The following is a 20,382-nucleotide window of genomic DNA, read 5'->3' as shown; positions in this document are numbered from 1 at the left end:
GTCCAGAGGGGGCGGAGGAACCTCCCGCACCTCAGACTCCTGGAGCTGGCCAGCCACCACCTGCATGAGGAGAGACACATGGAACGAGGGGTTAATGCAGTAATCGGGGGGAAGCTGTAACCTGTAACAAACCTTGTTCACTCTCCTCAGGACTTTAAATGGCCACACAAACCGCGGACCTAGCTTCCGGCAGGGCAGGCGGAGGGGCAGGTTCTGGATCGAGATCCAGACCCGGTCACCGGCGCCTCACTGCGGTGGCGATCTGCGTTCACCTTTTGGCGCGTCACGGCCTGCTGAAGGTGAACATGGACAGCTTCCCATGTCTCCTCTACGCGCCTGAACCAGTCGTCCACCGCAGGAACCTCGGTCTGATTCTGATGCCAAGGCGCCAGATCCGGCTGGTACCCCACTACGCACTGGGAGGGAGAGAGGTTAGTGGAGGAGTGGGAAAGCGAGTTCTGTGCCATCTCTGCCCAGGGCACGAACTCCGTCCACTCCCCCGGCCGGTCCTGGCAATAGGACCGCAGAAACCTGCCCATATCCTGGTTCACTCTCTCCACAGAACATGGAGAAGGACCAACTTCGGCGGAAGTCGTGACACTGGATGTGGCTGGGGGTTATAGCATTTCTTTCACATGGCCCATCAATTTAGACGAGTGCGTCTGGGTAAGTGTCATCTAATATTTATAAAATATTTTTATCTGGACACTTTCTGTTTACTTGGAATGTTTCCTTATTGTAGGCTACTACCACTTTTAGTCTTAAGTTTTACTACACTACTCAGTGTTTAGCACATGACCTCACATGTGAATCCTTATAGAGATGGGTGGGGTTGGCTTAAAAGGGTGTGAACAATGCTGAATGGGTGTACACAAAGGAGAGCTCTCCAGTAGGTACCAAAACATTCAAAGGCCCTTTTCGCAAAAGCGAGTTTTCCAGTTTATCAACTTGTAAAGCAGAATTACTTTCCGTTTGTTCCTCAAAAATGCAGTATGTGATATCCCATTTTGTAGATCTGAGTCTCTACTTTTATCCAATGTAAAAATAAACAATTTCAAATTTTGCTACGTAAAACCAATTTGAGCCGGTCAGTCACAAATGCACTTTATGCAGTTGACTCCTGATCAGTGTACTTCAGATAAGTTTCACGTAACTTTTTAATGACTTTTAATTGCTTTGGGTTTAGTGCACACTGTCACAACAGTCTCAAGCATTCATTTGGAGTCAACTGCACAAACCATTGTAAGTCCCAATAGGCCAACTAACCTGAGGTCAACTGAATGTACATAGTTGAATAAATAACAGTAATGGGAAGAAATAAGGAAATCCTACTAGACAGAGCAGTACTGACCCAGCTCAAAGACCTGCAGAGGCAAGGTGAGAAAGCCTGATCGGGGGGAGTAGGGGTTGTTCTGGCCTGGGACTGTACACACGTTGTCTGAGGGGGGCAGCAGTAGCAGGAAAGGACACCTTGTCCCCAAACTCCAACACTTCCTGGGCATAGATACGGAATTCTTGTGCCTGGAAGAGGGGGACAGCATACTGAGTCACAACTATGACATTATTGCCATGTAGTAGATGGATATACAACATGGATGTAAGAAGCTCTTTGAGCTGGGTCAGTACTGCCAATATTTTTCAAGACCTCTGGTGGGTATTACCATCAGAACAAATGAATCTTGCTTTTTTAGTAGACTAAGGGCAATTTATCTATTTGACAATAATTCCGTACAACTGAAGTAAAGTATTTTTACTTGTTTGTTTACCATCTAAAGTACCAATTTACCCGACAACTTTGTTTCCAATTCATGAAATCCATTAATTAAGACTTGTCTTTAACCTTTTCACGCGTGAGTTCCAAATATCTCTAACGGTCACACCAGCGTGAGTTTATTTATGCACGTGATGTCAAAATGTGATTGTTAAGAAACAGGAGAGTTCCTCTACACTGTCCTCAAATCAAGGCACTGTTCCCAAATGTGATTGTTAAGAAACAGGAGAGTTCCTCTACACTGTCCTCAAATCAAGGCACTGTTCCCAAATGTGATGGTTAAGAAACAGGAGAGTTCCTCTACACTGTCCTCAAATCAAGGCACGCTGCCTGTTATTTATCTACAGACCATGTTTCAACTTGTCAATTTTTAATTATTTTCTAACAACAGTTTGAATTGAGGTGTGTTCCACCTCATTAATTCACATAAGAAGTAGCCCATTTCAAATCAAATCATATTTGTCACGTACACATATTTAGCAGATGCTATTGCTTGTGTAGCGAATTGTATGTTTGAGGCTTTACTGAGCTGGGGAAAAGCTTCACTCTTCAACGAGAGCCCAATCACTTCCTCAGTGTTTCCTCAGATCAAGAATGAAGACATTGCACATCTCTAGTCAGAACCGGCCTTGTACAGACTTTTCCCCACAGCACATTTTCTCCCTGGCACCTGCATTGCCTTCATTGTTTTGGACTTTGGACATGTGTGCATTCCTATCACAGTAAGTGGCTTATTTTCTGTATATCGTGTTGTCGTTTCTACTGTAGCACACAGTATGTATTTTTTTAAATGGTACCTTTATTTAACTAGGCAAGTCAGTTAAGAACAAATTCTTATTTACTATGGCGGCCTATCCCAGCCAAACCTTCCCTTTCACCAAAAACAGAAGATGCTGAGCCAATTATGAGCCTGTAGACCGCTGCACCACTCGGGAGCCATGGATCAAAATGTATTTATTTTATTCATGTTTTCAAGTGCTGGTGACAAATCATGCATTCTGATTCTAGCATAGATTGGTCTTACAGGCTCTTCTGGGATAACCAGAATGCATTGTAGGATGTCAACAAACATGGTGCCATACATAGCCAGCAAATAGCTTAGCATTAGCTCATCATAATCAGTACAACTTTCGGAAAGTTGGAGCTCTAAAAAGAGGCCCGAGTTCCCAAGTTGGTATTCCGAGTTGGATGACCGCAAAAAAGAAAATCCCAGTAGGAGCTAGTTTTTATCCGAGTTCCCAGTTGTCTTGAACACACTGAAGTCAGAGATTTTCGAGTTCCCAGTTGTTTTGAACACGGCATCAGATTGTAACGTTGGTATGTTAGGGTTGCCAGCTAAGACGCCCCTTTCCAGGGGTTTTATTTTTATTTAGTGTATAAACTTCTCCTGTGTTTGCACCCCATTTATTGATAAATCCCCCATCATTTCCTGCATCATATGCCCCTACGATACCTTTCCCCATTTCTACCCCCATGTACTTCAACATCTCTACGGTAGGTGAGACGTTAACGTCCCACCAGGCCAACATCCGGTGAAACTGCAGAGAGCTAACATTCTAAATACACCATTTGTTATAGTAAACATTCTTGTAAATACATGTATCTTACATTATTTAAAAGATGAACATCTTATTAATCCAGCCACTGTGTCAGATTTCAAAAAGGCTTTACTGCGAAAGCAAACCATGTGATTTTCTGAGGACAGCTCCCCTACACACAAGTATTACTAGCATTTTCCAACCAAGCTTTAGCGTCACGAAAGTCAGAAATAAAACTAAAATAAATCGCTTACCCTTGAAGATCTTCCTCTGGTGGCAATGCCAAGTGTCCTAACTACACAGTGAATGTTCGTTTTGTTTGATAACATCCATTTTTATAGCCTAACACGAAATATTTGTAAACCGCTTGCGTCGTGATTTTTGGACGAAGCGTTCGTGGTAATTACACACACTAAACAAACATTTATCCAGTCATGGTTGGTTTCATTGCAATCCTCTGGTTGTTACTAACACAACCATACCTGATGGTTCTTTTCCCGGGACGTATTGACCAAAAGAAACCGATTTGAAGACACCAATCAATGACCTCATTGCGCACCAATGGTAGGACCGGTCTATCGTTGATTGACTGTATTTTGGCCCAATGACCACTGATCATCTTGAAATCTAGCTGGGAAGATAGCCAATGAGCTGAGGTAAACGGCAATATGTAATGGTTATACGTTTGAAGACCAGCCTTTGTCATAAACTCTGACGTTTTTTATTGTTTTATATAAATACTTTTGGTGGGGGGGGGGGGGGGGGGGGGGGTGATAGAATAGCATTTATGTATTTTGGGGGGGGGGGGGGGGTGATAGAATAGCATTTATGTATTTTGTACATAGTTATTTCCTTCCAAATGTATCACTGTACCAATTCGGCCACTTGGGTACATTTGTGTGGGACACCTGGGTGACTTCATGCTCAATGTCATGTAGCTCGCTCATTTTTGAAGTTATCTGTCTAAAACTTTGCTCAGCTATTGCTTCCATCATATGCCCTCATTCAAATCATCTGCAGCATCATATCTGTATGTTTGGCTGTTTTTGGTCATTTGAAAGATCATGCAGCAACAATAAAAAACAGAAAACGTATGTTAATTTCCTTGTATTTACTTCTACCAGATCTATTGTGTTATATTCTCCTACATTCAATTCACATTTCCACAAAATTCAGAGGGTTTCCTTTCAAATGATACCAAGAATATGCATATCCTTGCCTCAGGCAGTTAGATTAGCGTATGTCTTCAGGCGGAAATTGAGAAGAAGGGGGGGTACCCCAAAGAAGTTAATACCCCCACAAACCCCCTTAAAATGGTTTCATCCCTGTTTAGCTTTCACGCTATGGCTAGGCAGTAGGCTTGTATTTGGTGTGATGATCTGTGAGGTGATAAGATTTTATTTTCTTTGTGAAAAACTGTAAACGACTTGTCAAGTCATATGCTCCGGTTCTTGTATACACTGTAACAAGTACATCGAAGATTTGTTATATGCTGAAAAGTGGCTAAACTAAGTAAATATTTTTCAGAAAATGGGCGCAGCCATCTTTGATTTTGTTTATTTGCGTTTTATAGTGAAAGGCATTCTGGGATTAGGGAGTTTTCGCCAAGTCAAACATAAACAAACATCGCTAAAGAATTTACACATCTCCTTTCTAAACAATATTGCATTTCTCCCTTATGTTCACCAGAGATGTGGTACATTGTAAACACATCTAGCTGTTAAATTGCTAACTTATGTTGTTTTTTTTGTCAGCCCAAACTGTTATTTAAACTGGTTTTGTCACATCTGCTTCACCTCTCTTGTGCTTGTCTCCAACCCCTCCAGGTTTTGGCCATTATCCCCTGTGCATTTATACATGTGTTTTCTATTTGTCTGTTGCCAGTTTGTCTTGTCTCATCAAGCCTACCAGCGTGTTATTCTGTACTTCTGCTCTCTTTAGTCCCTGTTTTCTAGTTCTTCCGGTTTTGAACTTTCTGCCTATCCTGACCCTGAACCTGCCTGCCGTTCTGTACCTTACGGACTACCTTACGGTTTTCCTGCCCCCTGTTTTGTAAATAAACTTCTGTGATTCGAACTGTCTGCATCTGGGTCTTATCCTGAGTTCTGATAGGTTTATGGAATGAGTTTAGCTGTGGATGTGTTACTTGTGATGTTTGGATGAGGAAGTTCGCATTTATCTTTTACAATAAAAGGTGCAATTGAGGAACAAAGTTGTGGAGACCTTTATTTCCCATCAGTACAAAACATTGTTAAGATACTTTTCAGAAAACGATGCTGTGAAGACGCATTTGTTGCATCATAGGTTTGGTTGTTACTGTTCCAATCACATATTTGTGATCATACGCTACAAGGACCCCTCAACAACAATCACAAATACGTGATCGTACACGTCAAAGGGTTAAGAAGAAAGTTGTCTTTAAAAATAATTGTAATGTCTTATCAAGATCCGGGGGAGTTATATTATCTACTAATATTTTTTTAATCAAACATAGTCTAATACATCTATTTCAAATAGCACATATTATACTATTTCGCCATTTGAGGTGAAAAATGTCAATGAAATATAGGCTTACTAATTATATATTCTTATTATACTTGAAGTATTTTTACATTCACCAGTCTTATGGTTTCCGATACACCTGTCAATATTTCCTTGAGGGCGGGAGTAAAGAATCTAGTTGCAGCTGTCTAGTAGCATAATCACTAGACATGGTATCAGCAAGAGATCAACTGATATGCTGTTTTATTCTTGTGGGTTTGTGGTTGCAAACACATTTGTTTTAACATTCAGGTCCAGCGTTGACCTGCACGTGCACGTTAAATTCTGCTTGTCCGTTGCAATTGACCCAATATGTCTGAAAGACTCCAATCTCTGAATTACTCTCATTTAAATGAATGACGTTTCAGGGAATTTGAGCATAAGAGATTACGGGAGCTGTTTTGTTGGCATGGGTCCATTGTCTATAGCATTTACATGTCTGCTGTGACTGTGAGTCAACTGGACTAGATTGATAGACTACTTAGATACAAGTGACCAGTAGGTATGACAGGCAGGCAATTGCCATGTGTGTTTACAATGAAAATAATCACATGCAGTGTGGTGAAGGGTAAATGTAGGGAACAGTTTAAACATTGCTATTTTGGTTTGGCATGAATGGAGCATTATCCTCTGTGTATGCTGAAATGCAGTTACTGTAAGTACTGGCAGGAATACAAATAGCTACCATTCATATTTTGTATCACTGTCCTCGATCCAAATTCAATCCAATTAGTTATTAAAAATGATTCCATTTTAGTCCCTGGGGATCATGCAATGCTTAAGGAAAAGGGTGTCAGTGTCGCTACAGTGTTAAGCTACAAACACCAGTGATTGTAATGGGTTGGGACCGACATGGAGGGTGTTGAGCAGCATGTCCAAAGCCGCGGGCTCCTTGGGGGGCGATATTAGACTTGCGTTGGAGCTGGAGCTTACAAGGCTGGGTCCACTTGGGGCATGCGTTCATGTCCCTCAGCAACACCAGCAGGGCATTGCAATACTTATCTTTGATTGGCTCAAAATAAACTTGACCCAGCTCCTGAGTTCCCAGCATGCCCTGCAAAAACATCCCCAAAAAGACACTTTCAAAGACACATTACCTTTGATGGTTTTGACCAGAATCTGATGGTTCCAATTAATATTTGATGGTTCTGACCAATTTGAATAAATATTTAATGGTGTTGGCTAAGAGTTGCTTGTTTCGATGAAGATTGGATGATTTTGACCACGTTATCAGTCGTAACCAGTCATAAACAACCATGAGTGTTTCCAAGGTGTTATTAAGGTGTTATATCATGTTTATAACAGTATTGACATGTAAGGAAGAACCTGGAGCTGGGAGATGGCCTGCAGCATCTTGAGGCGTGTCTGGAGGGTGCATGAGCAGAAGGACTGGGAGGGGCTGAGACACTGCTGCAGCCACGGAATCTCCTCCCATAGGTAGGACACCTGGGGATAGAGGATACACAATCACTTTCTTTCACGCTACAGAAATGACCAGTTATTAGAAAGTAAAGGGTAAAATGGTAATCGCACAGTAATAATTTATACTTGTTTATTTCTCCAGGACTCATTAAATCAAGCACCATGGGGCACCACGGGGCACCACGGGGCACCACGGGGCACCACGGGGCACCACGGGGCACCAGGTTCTTAGCATGTTAGACATTTTGTTGAATAATTTTAAGTACCAGAAAGTACGAACTGTAAATACCAGTGGAAACTGTAAAATGTGAAACGTGAGGAATGGAACTAGTGCGTTGGTGCCTTAGTGAAGGATAGGAAGTCCTGCATCAGTGAGCTGGAGTAGGAGTCCTATCTCTACGATGGGGATCTGTTCCTCAGGCGTCACCAGGACGTTGTCGTCTTGGTAGGATATAGATGTCAAGTAGAAACCTTTGAAAGACCATAGACAAAGCAGTCACTGAGTTTTGAACAATTCTCAAAAGGTAAAAGGTAAAATGACATTTGAGATTATATTTTGTGGCATTTGTAGCATTTATTGGTGTCAAAACAAATTGCCTCATGAAAGTGAAGATGGAAGAAGGCAGGAGATACAATACTTGAATCACCTCGCTAGATCATAAAGGAACAATTGCCCAGACAGAGGTTGAGTTTATGAATTCCCGGTTTATTAAGCCAACTCAACACAGACTACTGTTTGGCCGTAGCCCACGCCAAATAAATTAAGGATACCCATATAAAACAACCGTGACCATCTCTTATTAAGACCAGACGTAAGAGAGAGAACAATGGCTAAACATGGTCTTAAATTTGCGATGCTCCACCCCCCCCGCCGCTCCACCAACCAACAGGATGCCCGGCACAAGAACATTCAAGGCATTCCCGTGGTTGGCAGATAGCAGGTTGACTGGCATGTCGAACCCTGCGAACACTGAGTAGTGGTAAGTACAACACAACCAACGAACATCCTAACACACAGCTGTCTGTGCGGGTCTCAATACATAGAGGTGTAAAGGGAGACTAGAAAAGTGGTTATGTACCGTTTCAAGCTTTTGACAAATTTGCTGTTGGGCTGGAAGAGGTGGCGCAGGCTTTTGGATACAGTGTTTCCTCACATGTGGAGGGGCTTGCACTGCTCTGGAAGGACAGGACATTCAAGACAATGATTCATAGAATTACCAAGCCAAAGACACAGTAAGAATGTACAGTAAGAATCTATTTTCCTCGGTGCATCACTGTTAGGAATGGGATCCTGTGTCCCACAATTTAGGTGTATGTGGTGTGGTGGAATGTGTTGTTCTATTCAGGTTAAGTTGACACAGACACTCACACTCTGCTGCAGATTATAGGGCCAGAGGGAACCAGTCATTCTCAGTGCATTCCCAAAGGGGGGCTGGATGTGTGAGTGTGTGTTTTATTATCCTTGTGGGGCCCAGAAGTGGGACGTTTCAGAAATAAAAGGCTATTTTAGGCTTTGGGGTTAGGGTTAGGTTTAAGGGTTAGGAGTTAGGTTTAGGGTTATTGGGTTTGGGGTTAAGGTTGGCATTAGGATTAAGGTTAGGATTAGGGTTAGGCTCAAGCCATTTAAGTCAATAAATGCCCTATTCAGGAGAAATTAACTCATTTTCTTTTCATGAGACGAGTCGAGGTGGAATAACACGAAAACGAGCTGCAGCTCAACTCGCCCCCCCACTAAACCCCCCCTTTCTTACCGCCCTGACACTGAGTAAGACAGACAGGTATAGCCGTCCGCTGGGGTGCCAGTGTTAGTCAGGGCCCCTTTCACAGTTTAATTAATAGTGTTTGGAGAAGGGGTGCCGGCAGGGCGGGGGGTGGGAGGGTGGTAGCAGACAGCGGTCCTGGAGGCCTGTAGAGGGATCGGGCTGCAGCCAGTCAGTGCTAATTTATACCCCTTAAACTAGCGTCAAGCCTCCGTCTCTACAAGAACAACAAACATGACCCGGTACAGACGATCTTGGCTACCGTGCATGAACTTGTGCTGCGTACTCTGGAAAAGCCTGGCCAGGGGACTGAATGCTGACTATTATTTAGACTATTACTGATGACTATATGTCATGTTGCATTATATCATAATGCTATATGTGTATATAGTATACACTGCTACCCCTCTGACCACTATACATGACGTTACATTATGTCATTACACTATGTATATAGTATAATTATACACAGTATACTATATATATATGCACATACTGTACAACTACTACAATTACTATGGCATATGACATATATAGTATCATTGCACTATATAAACTAGATAGTATAATTATACATAGTACACTATATATACAGTGTATGCATATATTATCTCCGACCATTACACTATTGGGCTGAGCTGACTGACTGACTGTTTGGTTGTGAAACTGGATTCACAACCAACAGTGAAAATCTTCTGTGTGATCTGGCCTTGACATTCATGGAGCCAATTTACTGTAAGTGGTATTTTAGAAAGAAATGCAAACCTGGGAGCCAGCTAATGGTGAAGCATTGAACAATATCCCCAAGAGATACTTGGCATTTTATATGCTCCTACTCCAAGTGAATGACCCATTATTCATTTTGGGAGAACGGCTGTCTCATGAAAAGATGGTGGCTCATTTCAGTGTGGCACACAGTATGACTCACATTTCCCCTAACCAGATTAATATAGCCCCAGTCTAACCTTAACATCGAGCAGGATTCAGAACGGTCTGATCCAATATCAGTGTTGAGGTGAAAGAGAAGAGTAGATAGAGAGAATGTTTATACCGTGGTACACACAGTGAAGGTGTGCCTCTTTAATGTGTCCCAGTAGCTGGTCTAGCGCCTCCCTCTGGACCCGCTGGCGAGGTGCGCAACCATTAATATCCCTCCAACCTGCCGATACATACATTTTTTTATATAATTATGAACTTTATCAAACAAATCATACATGTATTGTGTAACATGAAGTCCTATGAGTGTCATCTGATGAAGATCATCAAAGGTTAGTGATTCATTTTATCTCTATTTGTGCTTTTTGTGACTTCTCTCTTTAGCTGGAAAAATGGCTGCATTTCTTTGTGAGTTGGTGGTGACCTTCCATAATCGTTTGTGGTGCTTTCGCTGGAAAGCATATTTGAAATCGGACACTGTGGTGGGATAAACAACAAGATTACCTTAAAAACGGTATAAGATACATGTATGTTTGAGGAATTTTAAACATGAGAGTTCTGTTGTTTTGAATTTGGAGCCCTGCACTTTCACTGGCTGATGTCATATCGATCCCGTTAACGGGATTGCAGCCCTAAGAAGTTTTTAAGACTAAAAGTGGTAGTAGCCTACAATAAGGAAAAATTTGACTTTATGCATTTTATTCCAAAATATATTTATAGAACAACAAAACTCGCTATCAACTATTGACTACTATTAACTATTAACTAATTTCGCTATCAACCACCCTCCATTTTGGCTATTTTTTGAGTTTCAGTTCGGCTACAACCAATACTGTTTAGTCTTTATTTCCAACACAAAGGAAGTCATAGTGGACACCTACGAAGAAGGACTGTGTGATGATGGCATCTCAGGTAAGCAGCACTGGGCGTTCTTCCATCCAACTTTTACAGAGCTAGTAGTTAGCTCCTACGATTCAGTGTCGGTTCATAACATTGTACTATATTACATAGATACATACATACCGTAGAATGATTAATCATGCAATTATTATTCTCAACTTAACCAAAAACATTTAGCTTTGAACGCCTGTTCTCACCATTTTCAGTTGAATTCATCTAACTTTCTTTCATGGCAACTCATAAGCAGGCCATGTCCTATTTGTTTCATAGTCAATATATAATCATATTTCATGGCTTTTTTTTACAGAAGGATGAAAGAACACTATGTCTGTCAGGGAATGCTATTCTGAAATGTCAGATGAAGAGTTAGACGAGAAAGTCAGAGGCATTAAGGCAAGGATGCCCCATGCGGGCTTTAGAATGTTCAAAGGAAGTCTCAGAGCAATGGACATCATGTACAATGGCGAAGAGTCTTTGCAGCATGTAGCTGGTATCATTGCCAGAATGATCCAGCTTCGTTGCATTGCTCTGCAAAAACGTTCCTGCACCTCTGTCTCTCGTTGTCACGCCCATGCCTTAGTTATCTTTGTTTTCTGTATTATTTTGGTTAGAACAGGGTGTGACATGGGGGATTTATGTGTTTTGTCTGGTCTAGGGTTTTGGTATGTTTATGGGGTGTTTACCTAGTCTAGGTAATTATGTAAGTCTATGGTTGCCTAGATTGGTTCTCAATTAGAGGCAGGTGTTTATCGTTGTCTCTGATTGGGAACCATATTTAGGCAGCCATGTTCTTTGGGTATTTTGTGGGTGGTTGTTTCCTGTCTTTGTGTTCTCTGCACAAGATATGACTGTTTCGGGTTTTGCAGCGTTTGTTATTTTGTATAGTGTTCACGTTATCGTCTTTTATTAAACAAGTTGAACACAAACTACGCTGCATTTTGGTCCTCCTCTCCTTCGACGGCAGAAAACCGTTACATTCGTCCACATTAATAAAAATCATAAATTGATAAGGTAGTAAGATGTATAATGTCTCCATCAAATCTAAGTAGTTATTTTAACTTTTTTATTCTTACTTATTCCAAGGCAAATTTTCAATGACATGAAATCTGAGTTCTTCATAACTGGTAATGCATAAATAATGAAGCAGATTAAACATTTCACCTTGAATTCCAATGTTTTTATCAAGATAAATAAAAAATACAATTATCTTGTATGCATTTTGCATATGTCCCATCACGTAATGAACAACCTCAATACCAGTCTGGTGTTAAGCTTTCTGTGCTGTATTGACGTATCCTGAAAATGACATCTGCTGCTTTAGATTCAACGGTCATATCTCAGTTATTGTTTTCATATCTACAAAAAATAAGCTATTTTCTTTACTTTCAGAGTGCGAGCTGATCAAGGGGTCGAACATGTAGATTTTGCCAGATGTTCCCTGTCCGAGGAACAGGCCATGGAAGATTTATTGCTGTCAGAGGTGTCCACATTAAACTGTTCTGTGTTCTTTTCTCTCTTTCTCTCTGTCTGTCTTGTTGTACATGGAACCTGTCTCACATGCACAGTCTGGAGGAAGAAGGATACCTTGACTTGTCCAATTCTATCCACCTCTTCTGTGCGGGATATGTGTTCAGATCTGTGGGCAGATCGGCAGCATTTCACAGAGAGTTGGAATAATCACCCGATAAGTACGGAGGCGAACCTGCCGCCTCACCAGCTGTGGCATATCGGAATGCTCCAAACACCTGTGTATATATATTTTTGCCTTAGCACTACACAGCTGATTCAAATGATCAAGTCATCAAGCTTCAAGTGGTATGTATGTCTAATAATGACATTATCTTCTATTGTTTGTCCTCATGTGTCTGTTTTTCAGCAAACAGTACTCTTTGGCCACTTAGTGTGGACACCAGGTGAGACCCCACACACACAATAACTGTCTCTCTCCTTCACTTCATCCCTCTCCCAATTCTTCCAAAATCCTCTAGGTTATATCAGCTGTGTCGGTGAACCCCTCCCGCATCTGATCTGGCTGACACAGAGGGCACAGCATGATCATAGGTGAGAGGTCACTTGGTCGGGTCAACAGGAAGTATTATTAAAGAGATGCTTTACATTGAAATACAGAGAGATGTAGTAGTCCCAGAGTTAATGAGCCAAGGTCAGTTTGAGTTTCACTTCCTGATGATTATGATGACTGACCGCGTTAGAATAAAAAAACAATGCCTAATCATGCTCTCTCTCTATCCATCTGTCTCTCGTCTGCATGTATGTTTTGATGTGAGTGAGGAAGCCATTCCCACCATCACCACCTCACTCGCTCTTGAGATAACCTTCGGGCCAACCGGGGGCTGGTTAGGAGACACCGCTAGAGACACTGAGAGAGAATATTAGGGTAGCACTGTAATTCATGAATCATATGCTGTCTGCCTCTGTTTTACCTCGTTCCCTTTCGGTCTTCTACACCTCTCTCCCCACCTTGTCTTTCTTACTCGTTTTATAATGCACACCATATGTGCATTTAAGTACAGATTGAACTTGTATTTATAATATAACATTACAATTTTCATAATTATAATGCATTCTGTATTTATAACACCTGGATAATGAACCTCTTTCAATAAAGCATTTCAAATTCTCCACTGGTTAAGTATCTTGTTGTAAAACTATCCTGTGTCCTCATTAATGCAGATAAAGGAAGTTAGATATGCATAGTTTTTCTTCTTCTGGATATGTGAATTACAAATCAGCCTTTACTTTAAATCATGTTTCTAGTCTATTGCATAATTACAATGTGTAATCATTGATGTCCCAGGAGCAGGAGTGGTAAACACTGTTGAAGTGTATAATTGTAATACATACATGCAGACACAGCATCATTCAAATAATGACGTTTGATACACCTGGTATTGGATATGACTGAAAAAGATTGTCTCAGAGATTTATACCTGAACCACACCTTTATTTGCCAAGGAAGAGTAGATGATCAGTGAATATATTCAATATACAGGCTACAATGTGGGAATCTCATGCGTGGTAATAACTACAGAACATGTATATAGGACTTGCGTCCTTGGCACAATAAAGTTATTATATTCTACTCAATCCATAGGCTTCATTAATGCCACTCAGTCTTGAAGTTTGATACAACAACTTTGATAGCTGAGGTTCATAGATAGGTTCTGAACTAATATTCATACCAAACGTTTTAGGGTCCATGCACAGATCGGCAACATACTGCTAGCTACAAATCCATAGGCATACAGTTATTTTTATCCTCCACTACACAATAAGCAAGTAAATAGTTAGCTAGCTATGTTACTTCAGCTGCATTGGAAGGCAAGCTTACGTATTTGTACTTTTCAATTTGCAGTAAATGCTTTAGCTAGCTAGATTCTTTACATCCACTGTTTCACAAGACGACAGCCTGGTTTACTGGTTTTCTCAGAATTCCCTAAAACATTAAACAACATGAATTACAAATTCAATTAGATAGCTAATTGTAGCTAGTCAGATAACATGCTAACTAGCGATTTTCGTAAAATAACTTTGACAAAAAAATGCACAAACATTTGTCTCTACATTAACTAACATATTCCTCTCAATTGTACATTTTTTGCTTGACTTATGATGTTATAACAACTTACATTTGGTGACACTTATGTTGTGTCGCACACCAGACGCTCTGGCAGATGAGTAGGGTTGATCCGAACGTTCTGACTTCACAGCGGCCATCAAGCACCCAAGCTAACTGGCTAACATTGGCAAGCTTGTTAGATACTTCCAGACACATAATGAGAGAACACCCAACTCGGACCATTTTTCTTGCCCTAGCAGAGCTAGTTAGACTGTTTTCATGTCATCCAGAGCGTGACTAACTGTGCTGCTGGCAACAATTTAAATACGCTTTTTTGACAATGTTTACTGACACGGCCATATGTAAATTTGTCAGTTGTTCTGCGCTCTGACACACTCAGACGAGACTGGTCTGAAATCGGTGTCGATAGCCAGAGCGAATTTACCACCTATGTCAATCAACAGTTGTCTCGCTGACCTCATGAACATTCTATTGAAATGGTTACTTGCATAGTGGAGTCTTTTGTTAAGACATGTAGATAGCTAGTGTAATGAAGTGCTATTTCCTATGCAAATGACCAGCTTACTGCTATTACATTGCTATAACTGAGACAACACATAGCAACGTATTTTCACAGTAAAACATGGTAGGGCCCATACAGGATATCTCTCACACACACACTCACTGAAAAGACACACAGACTTGCCAAGACAGGAACGCACACACTTACACACACGCAGCCCCTCCCCTTCTGGATGGGCTCCAAAGACAAAGAACTCTGTCGAGAACCAATGGGATACTGACACCAGGCTGGAGGAGACTGTCTATCATCTACGAACAACCTACCAGAAGCCAGGACTACCAGAATATACCTACGTCATTTCAATGTATAAAATGAACTGTACGATATGTGTCCGCCCTCTTTTTCCAATCGTTCGCATGAGAACTTGACGAAACGGAGCCGTGCACGTTTTGCCAGATATCATTACTCTTGAATAAACGGCCTTTACTATACCGTATCCGCCCTGTCCAGCGTCTTGACTTGGTCTCGTTTCTCATATACCTATTCATCAACACTAGCTAGCTAAACAATGAAACATAATCCCAACTCATGATGTTACTACCCTGCATGAATCTGCAGGTAGCGAACCAACCAGGTTCAATGTTAGCTAGCTAACAATAGGCTATAACTAGCAAAGCAAATGGGTCTGAGATACGAAACATATTACTACACAGATCATACACGTAATGTTAGTTAGCGAGCCAGCCAGCTAACATTAGCTAGCTAGCTAACAGTTTGCTTTAACTTTAAATGAAAATTACTTTCTGACAAAATTTGAAACGTGTGATTTCTGAAAATGTAGCTAGCTAGACTATGTTACCCGTATACATGGATGGACGCTTCTCCCTCTCTGTCACGAATGCCATGGTTGCCCTTAGTTTGAAGATGTAATCTGCAGACAGGTGTTTTCTCCATCTCTTTAGCTATCATACTCAAATTCCACTGATTTCAAAACCCGGTCCTCCAGAAAGTGGAGAGCAACAAACACTTATGCAGTTCTACTATGTGATATCTTTTTTTTAAATCTGAAAGAATTACCTATAAATACCGACCAGCTCAAATAAAATGGCGCACGACATAGCAGGTGACCTTAATCATACATTCAATTAGATTGACAGATGCAGCAATAAAAAAGGCCAATTCAAGCAAATCCAAAGTGCAATCTAAAACGTGACAATTTGAGATTACTCCTCCCACCTCAAAAAGACTAGTCCTTTTTTCTCTCAAAGTAAAACAAGCTGTTCAAGAATTGACTACATTTTTATTTCCAAAAATGATCTGAACAATTTACTTAAAATGCTCTGAACAATCATGCTTAACTATACCAACAGAAATTACACTTAGCGACAGAATATAGAAAATGAACAGAGCATCTTGAAGACCCGAAATGTATTAATTAAATACCTAAATTAAAAAAGAAAATCTTTACCAATACAAATGTAGACATAGAGAACAGTGAAAAGCCACCCCCCAATAGAATTTGGGATTCTTTTAAGGTGTACATTAGGGGAATGATAATCAAACTCTGCAAAAGTTCAATCTAAATTTAGACATTTTAATTCAAGAAAAATGAATCACTATTTTAGAAAAAGCACCCAAAAAATGTTACAAGGTAAAGAAGAAAATAGCATTTCTGAACTTAGTTTTTTACTTTTGAAGAGAGCCAACATCTACAGGTTAAACTCAAATAAAGCAGAGTGAGTCCATGCAATTTATTATGTGTGACCTCTTAAGCACATTTTTACTCCTGGATGCATTTATGCTTACCATAACAATGGGGCTGAATACTTATTGACACAAGACATTTCAGCTTTTTATTTTTTATTAACTTGCAGAAAGAATTAGACAGGACCAAAAAATATATAAAATACTTAAGATGCTTAATAAGGAAACAATATAAATATAATATAACTATACTTTTTCCCCATTACTCAACAAAATGAAAGCAGATCTAATTAAACGGAACATTCTTTCCATGAATCTTATAATAAATCTCTTCAGAATGGCTTGACTCTCAAAGTTTTTACATTTATTCTGGGTAATCCCAATTAACCCACTGAAGACATTCTTTCAAAAAGAATATTCAATCATAACAGTCTTTATCTGGACAAATACAATTCATAGGATAAAAAGGAAAGTTCTTAAATCAGAGGGTGGTTTTAACCTTCCAGACTTTGAATTGTATAACTCGCCACCCAGGGCTTTTACTTGCAACATGTAGTTAAATGCACTAAAGAGGAACAACGGGTACATATTGAAGAAGTGCATGCTCACCCACAGAATCTTTTTTTAGTGTCTATTTTCTAAGCGCAAAGCTAAGAACATGAACAACTTCATAGTTAAGATCACTATAACAATATGGAAGAAAATGAAACGTATTCTACCCAACATCACTCCCTAAAAACAGGACCATACGGAAACATAATTTGATAGCTTTTCAGAATTCACCAATAAATTGGTTTCCATTGATAACTAAAGACATAGAAACCGTAAATGACTTGGTAACAGGAAATACATTTTTTACTGACCAATGCAGATCTTTTGAAATACATGCAACTTAAAGACATTTCTATTTGAAATCTATTGGACATCAGAGTAATCTTTGGAACCCAATTTGAGTCAGAAAAGAATGTACATGTCATAGGTAAGATATGCAAACCTTGCAGAGAGCCTATCCAGATGACAATCTCAGAGAAAAAAATATACCCGGACAAAAATATGAATGCAACATGCAACAATTTCAAAGAATTTCCTGAGTTACAGTTCATATAAGGAAATCAGTCAGTTGAAATAAATTCATTAGGCCGTAATCTATGGATTTCATATAAATACATGGCGACGTGCATTATCATCCTGAAACATGAGGTGATGGCGGCGGATGACTGGCACGACAATGGGCCTCAGGATCTCGTCATGGTATCTCTGTCCTTTGAAATTGCCATTGATAAAATGCAATTGAGTTCGTTGCTTGTAGCTTATGCCTGCCCATACCATTACCCCACCGGTGCCATGGGGCACTCTGTTCACAACGTTGACATCAGCAAACCGCTAGCCCACACAACAGCATACTGTCTGCAGTTGTGAGGCCGGGTGGACATACTCCCAAATTCTCAAAACGATGTTGGAGGCGGCTTATGGTAGATACATTAATTTATTGTCCCCAGCACAAGGTGCACCTGTGTAATTATGATTCTGTTTAATCAGATTCTTGATATGTCACATTGTCAGGTGGATGGATTATCTTTGCAACAAAGTTACAGTTAAGGAAAGTGTACGCTTAATCCAGTATAAACTATTGTATTGAATTTATTATACAAGAGTGTCACGATCGTCTAAGGTGAAAACAGTGGACCAAGGTGCAGCGTGGGGAGCGTACATACTTCTTTATTGTAAGATGTCACCAACAAAACAATAAACATCAAACGAAACCGTGACGCCAACGTAGTGCTCACAGGACAACTACCCACAAATACATGTGGGGAAAAAAGGTACCTAAGTATGGTTCTCAATCAGAGACAACGATAGACAGCTGCCTCTGATTAAGAACCACACCCGGCCAAACACACAGAAATACAAATCATAGAACAAGGAACATAGAATGCCCACCCTAGTCACACCATGACCAAACCAAAATAGAGACATATAAAGCTCTCTACGGTCAGGGCGTGACAAAATTCACAATTTTACAGCACAACGGCAGTCATGTCTGCAGTGTAAAACTAACAATGACTCAATAATCCATGCCTCCTGGAATGCTATGAAGTCCAAAAGTTATGGGTGGAGTTACAAATTTGGCTCTCAGAAGTATTACAATGTAAATGTACTTTTAATCCATCTGTCTGTATATTTCAAGACAAAAGCTAACGGGGATCCAAATAAACAAATACACCCCCCCCAACACACACACACACACACATACTATACAGTCAAACACACTACACATCCCATCCCCCCTCTCCCAGTCACACTGTATACACAGGGGTAAACAGGTTAGTATAGACTCTCCCTCTAGATAGAGAGAGCATGGCAGCAGTGTCCCGCGGAGGAGTAGAAGAAGGAGGGAGGACGATGTGCTGGTGATAAGACGGCAGCAACACGGGCGTCTTGGTTATCCCCCGTGGGCCCCTGGAGGCTGGGTGAAGCACCGTGAGCTCTATTCCCGGAAAGGTTCCTGGACAACTAGCCTCTTTAATGGCCCCGGGCGGAGAGAGTGGTCCTCGTATAAGGGCCTCACTGTTGGGCCTTTACGGCCCCAGTTCTTACTGACATGCAAATATTTCCAGTGGTGGCCCAGATAGAAAACACAAACACGCAACCGTTGAAATTAGCTCGGAGGGAGGGGAGAGTGGGGAAGAAGGGGGGGAGGGAAAGCCCTGCAGTTTCTCTCTCTCTCTCACGCTTTCTCTCTCTTGCTCTCTCAGTCATGTATACAGAGAGATATACAAACACTCACAAACATTCTGTACAGTGCACACGCACTATACAGACTTGCACAGACAAATGCATACACTCATTGGTTTATGTCTGTATGTGTTTAATATTTTTAACACGAGTACGGAAATAAAGAGACGTGCTTAAAATGAACACGAGCCCGCACACACAAACGTGCAGATAATCAATGACATATGTTACATATACAATAACGTATACATATTGAATGTGTTCTAAAAGCCAGAGTACAAACGGTCTATTCTCCAGTCATACACTGGAGTTACATCTCCCTCTCTTTCCTACCATGGACATTCAGGTCAGGTATTGAGAGACCTAAGAAAGTCAACACCAGTTGACGCACTGAGGTTTTTAGGCACACACTCTAAAACTCATCCCACACCTTGCCGTCAGGAATCCCACTCGGAATGTGGAAGCGACTGAGGGCCGGGTACATCTAAATAGCCTAAATGGGCTTCCTCTCCTTGTGTCCTTACTGAGAGAGAGAGAGCGAGAGATTAAGGGAATGAGAGAGAGAGGAGAGGAAGAGACAGAGCTCGAAAGAGAGAGTGCGAAAGAAAAAGGGAGATGAAGGAGATAAAGGAAGAGAAACAGATATCGAAAGATCGAGAGAGAAGAAGAGAAATAGAGAGCTGTTCTGGCCACTCATCTCTTCAGCTGTTGACTTGGATGACTTCACACCACTGATCTCATTGGCCCAAACACACGGCTAGGGTTACACACACTGACATCCGGCCTGGATGGGGGGTCCAGCTGCCAACCACCACCCACCCAATACCATGGAAGACGGAAAGTTGAAACAACGTTGGCATTGGAAATTCTGCTCACAGGACACATTAGATGGTTCAATGAGAATGACACACACATTAATGGACACATATGCACGCACGGATGCACGCACGAACACACACACACACAAAGGAGGG

General features: G+C 41.0%; 1 pseudogene; it reads right to left on the bottom strand.

The window, feature by feature from the left end:
• Window positions 1–20,382, bottom strand: part of LOC109879603 (ankyrin repeat and fibronectin type-III domain-containing protein 1-like) — a 52,236-nt pseudogene that overhangs the window by 5,499 nt on the left and 26,355 nt on the right.

Source organism: Oncorhynchus kisutch, linkage group LG25, assembly GCF_002021735.2.
Source record: "Oncorhynchus kisutch isolate 150728-3 linkage group LG25, Okis_V2, whole genome shotgun sequence".
Classification (NCBI taxonomy): domain Eukaryota; kingdom Metazoa; phylum Chordata; class Actinopteri; order Salmoniformes; family Salmonidae; genus Oncorhynchus; species Oncorhynchus kisutch.
Note: the sequence above shows the minus strand (reverse complement) of the source record. Positions and strands in the feature narration are given on the sequence as shown.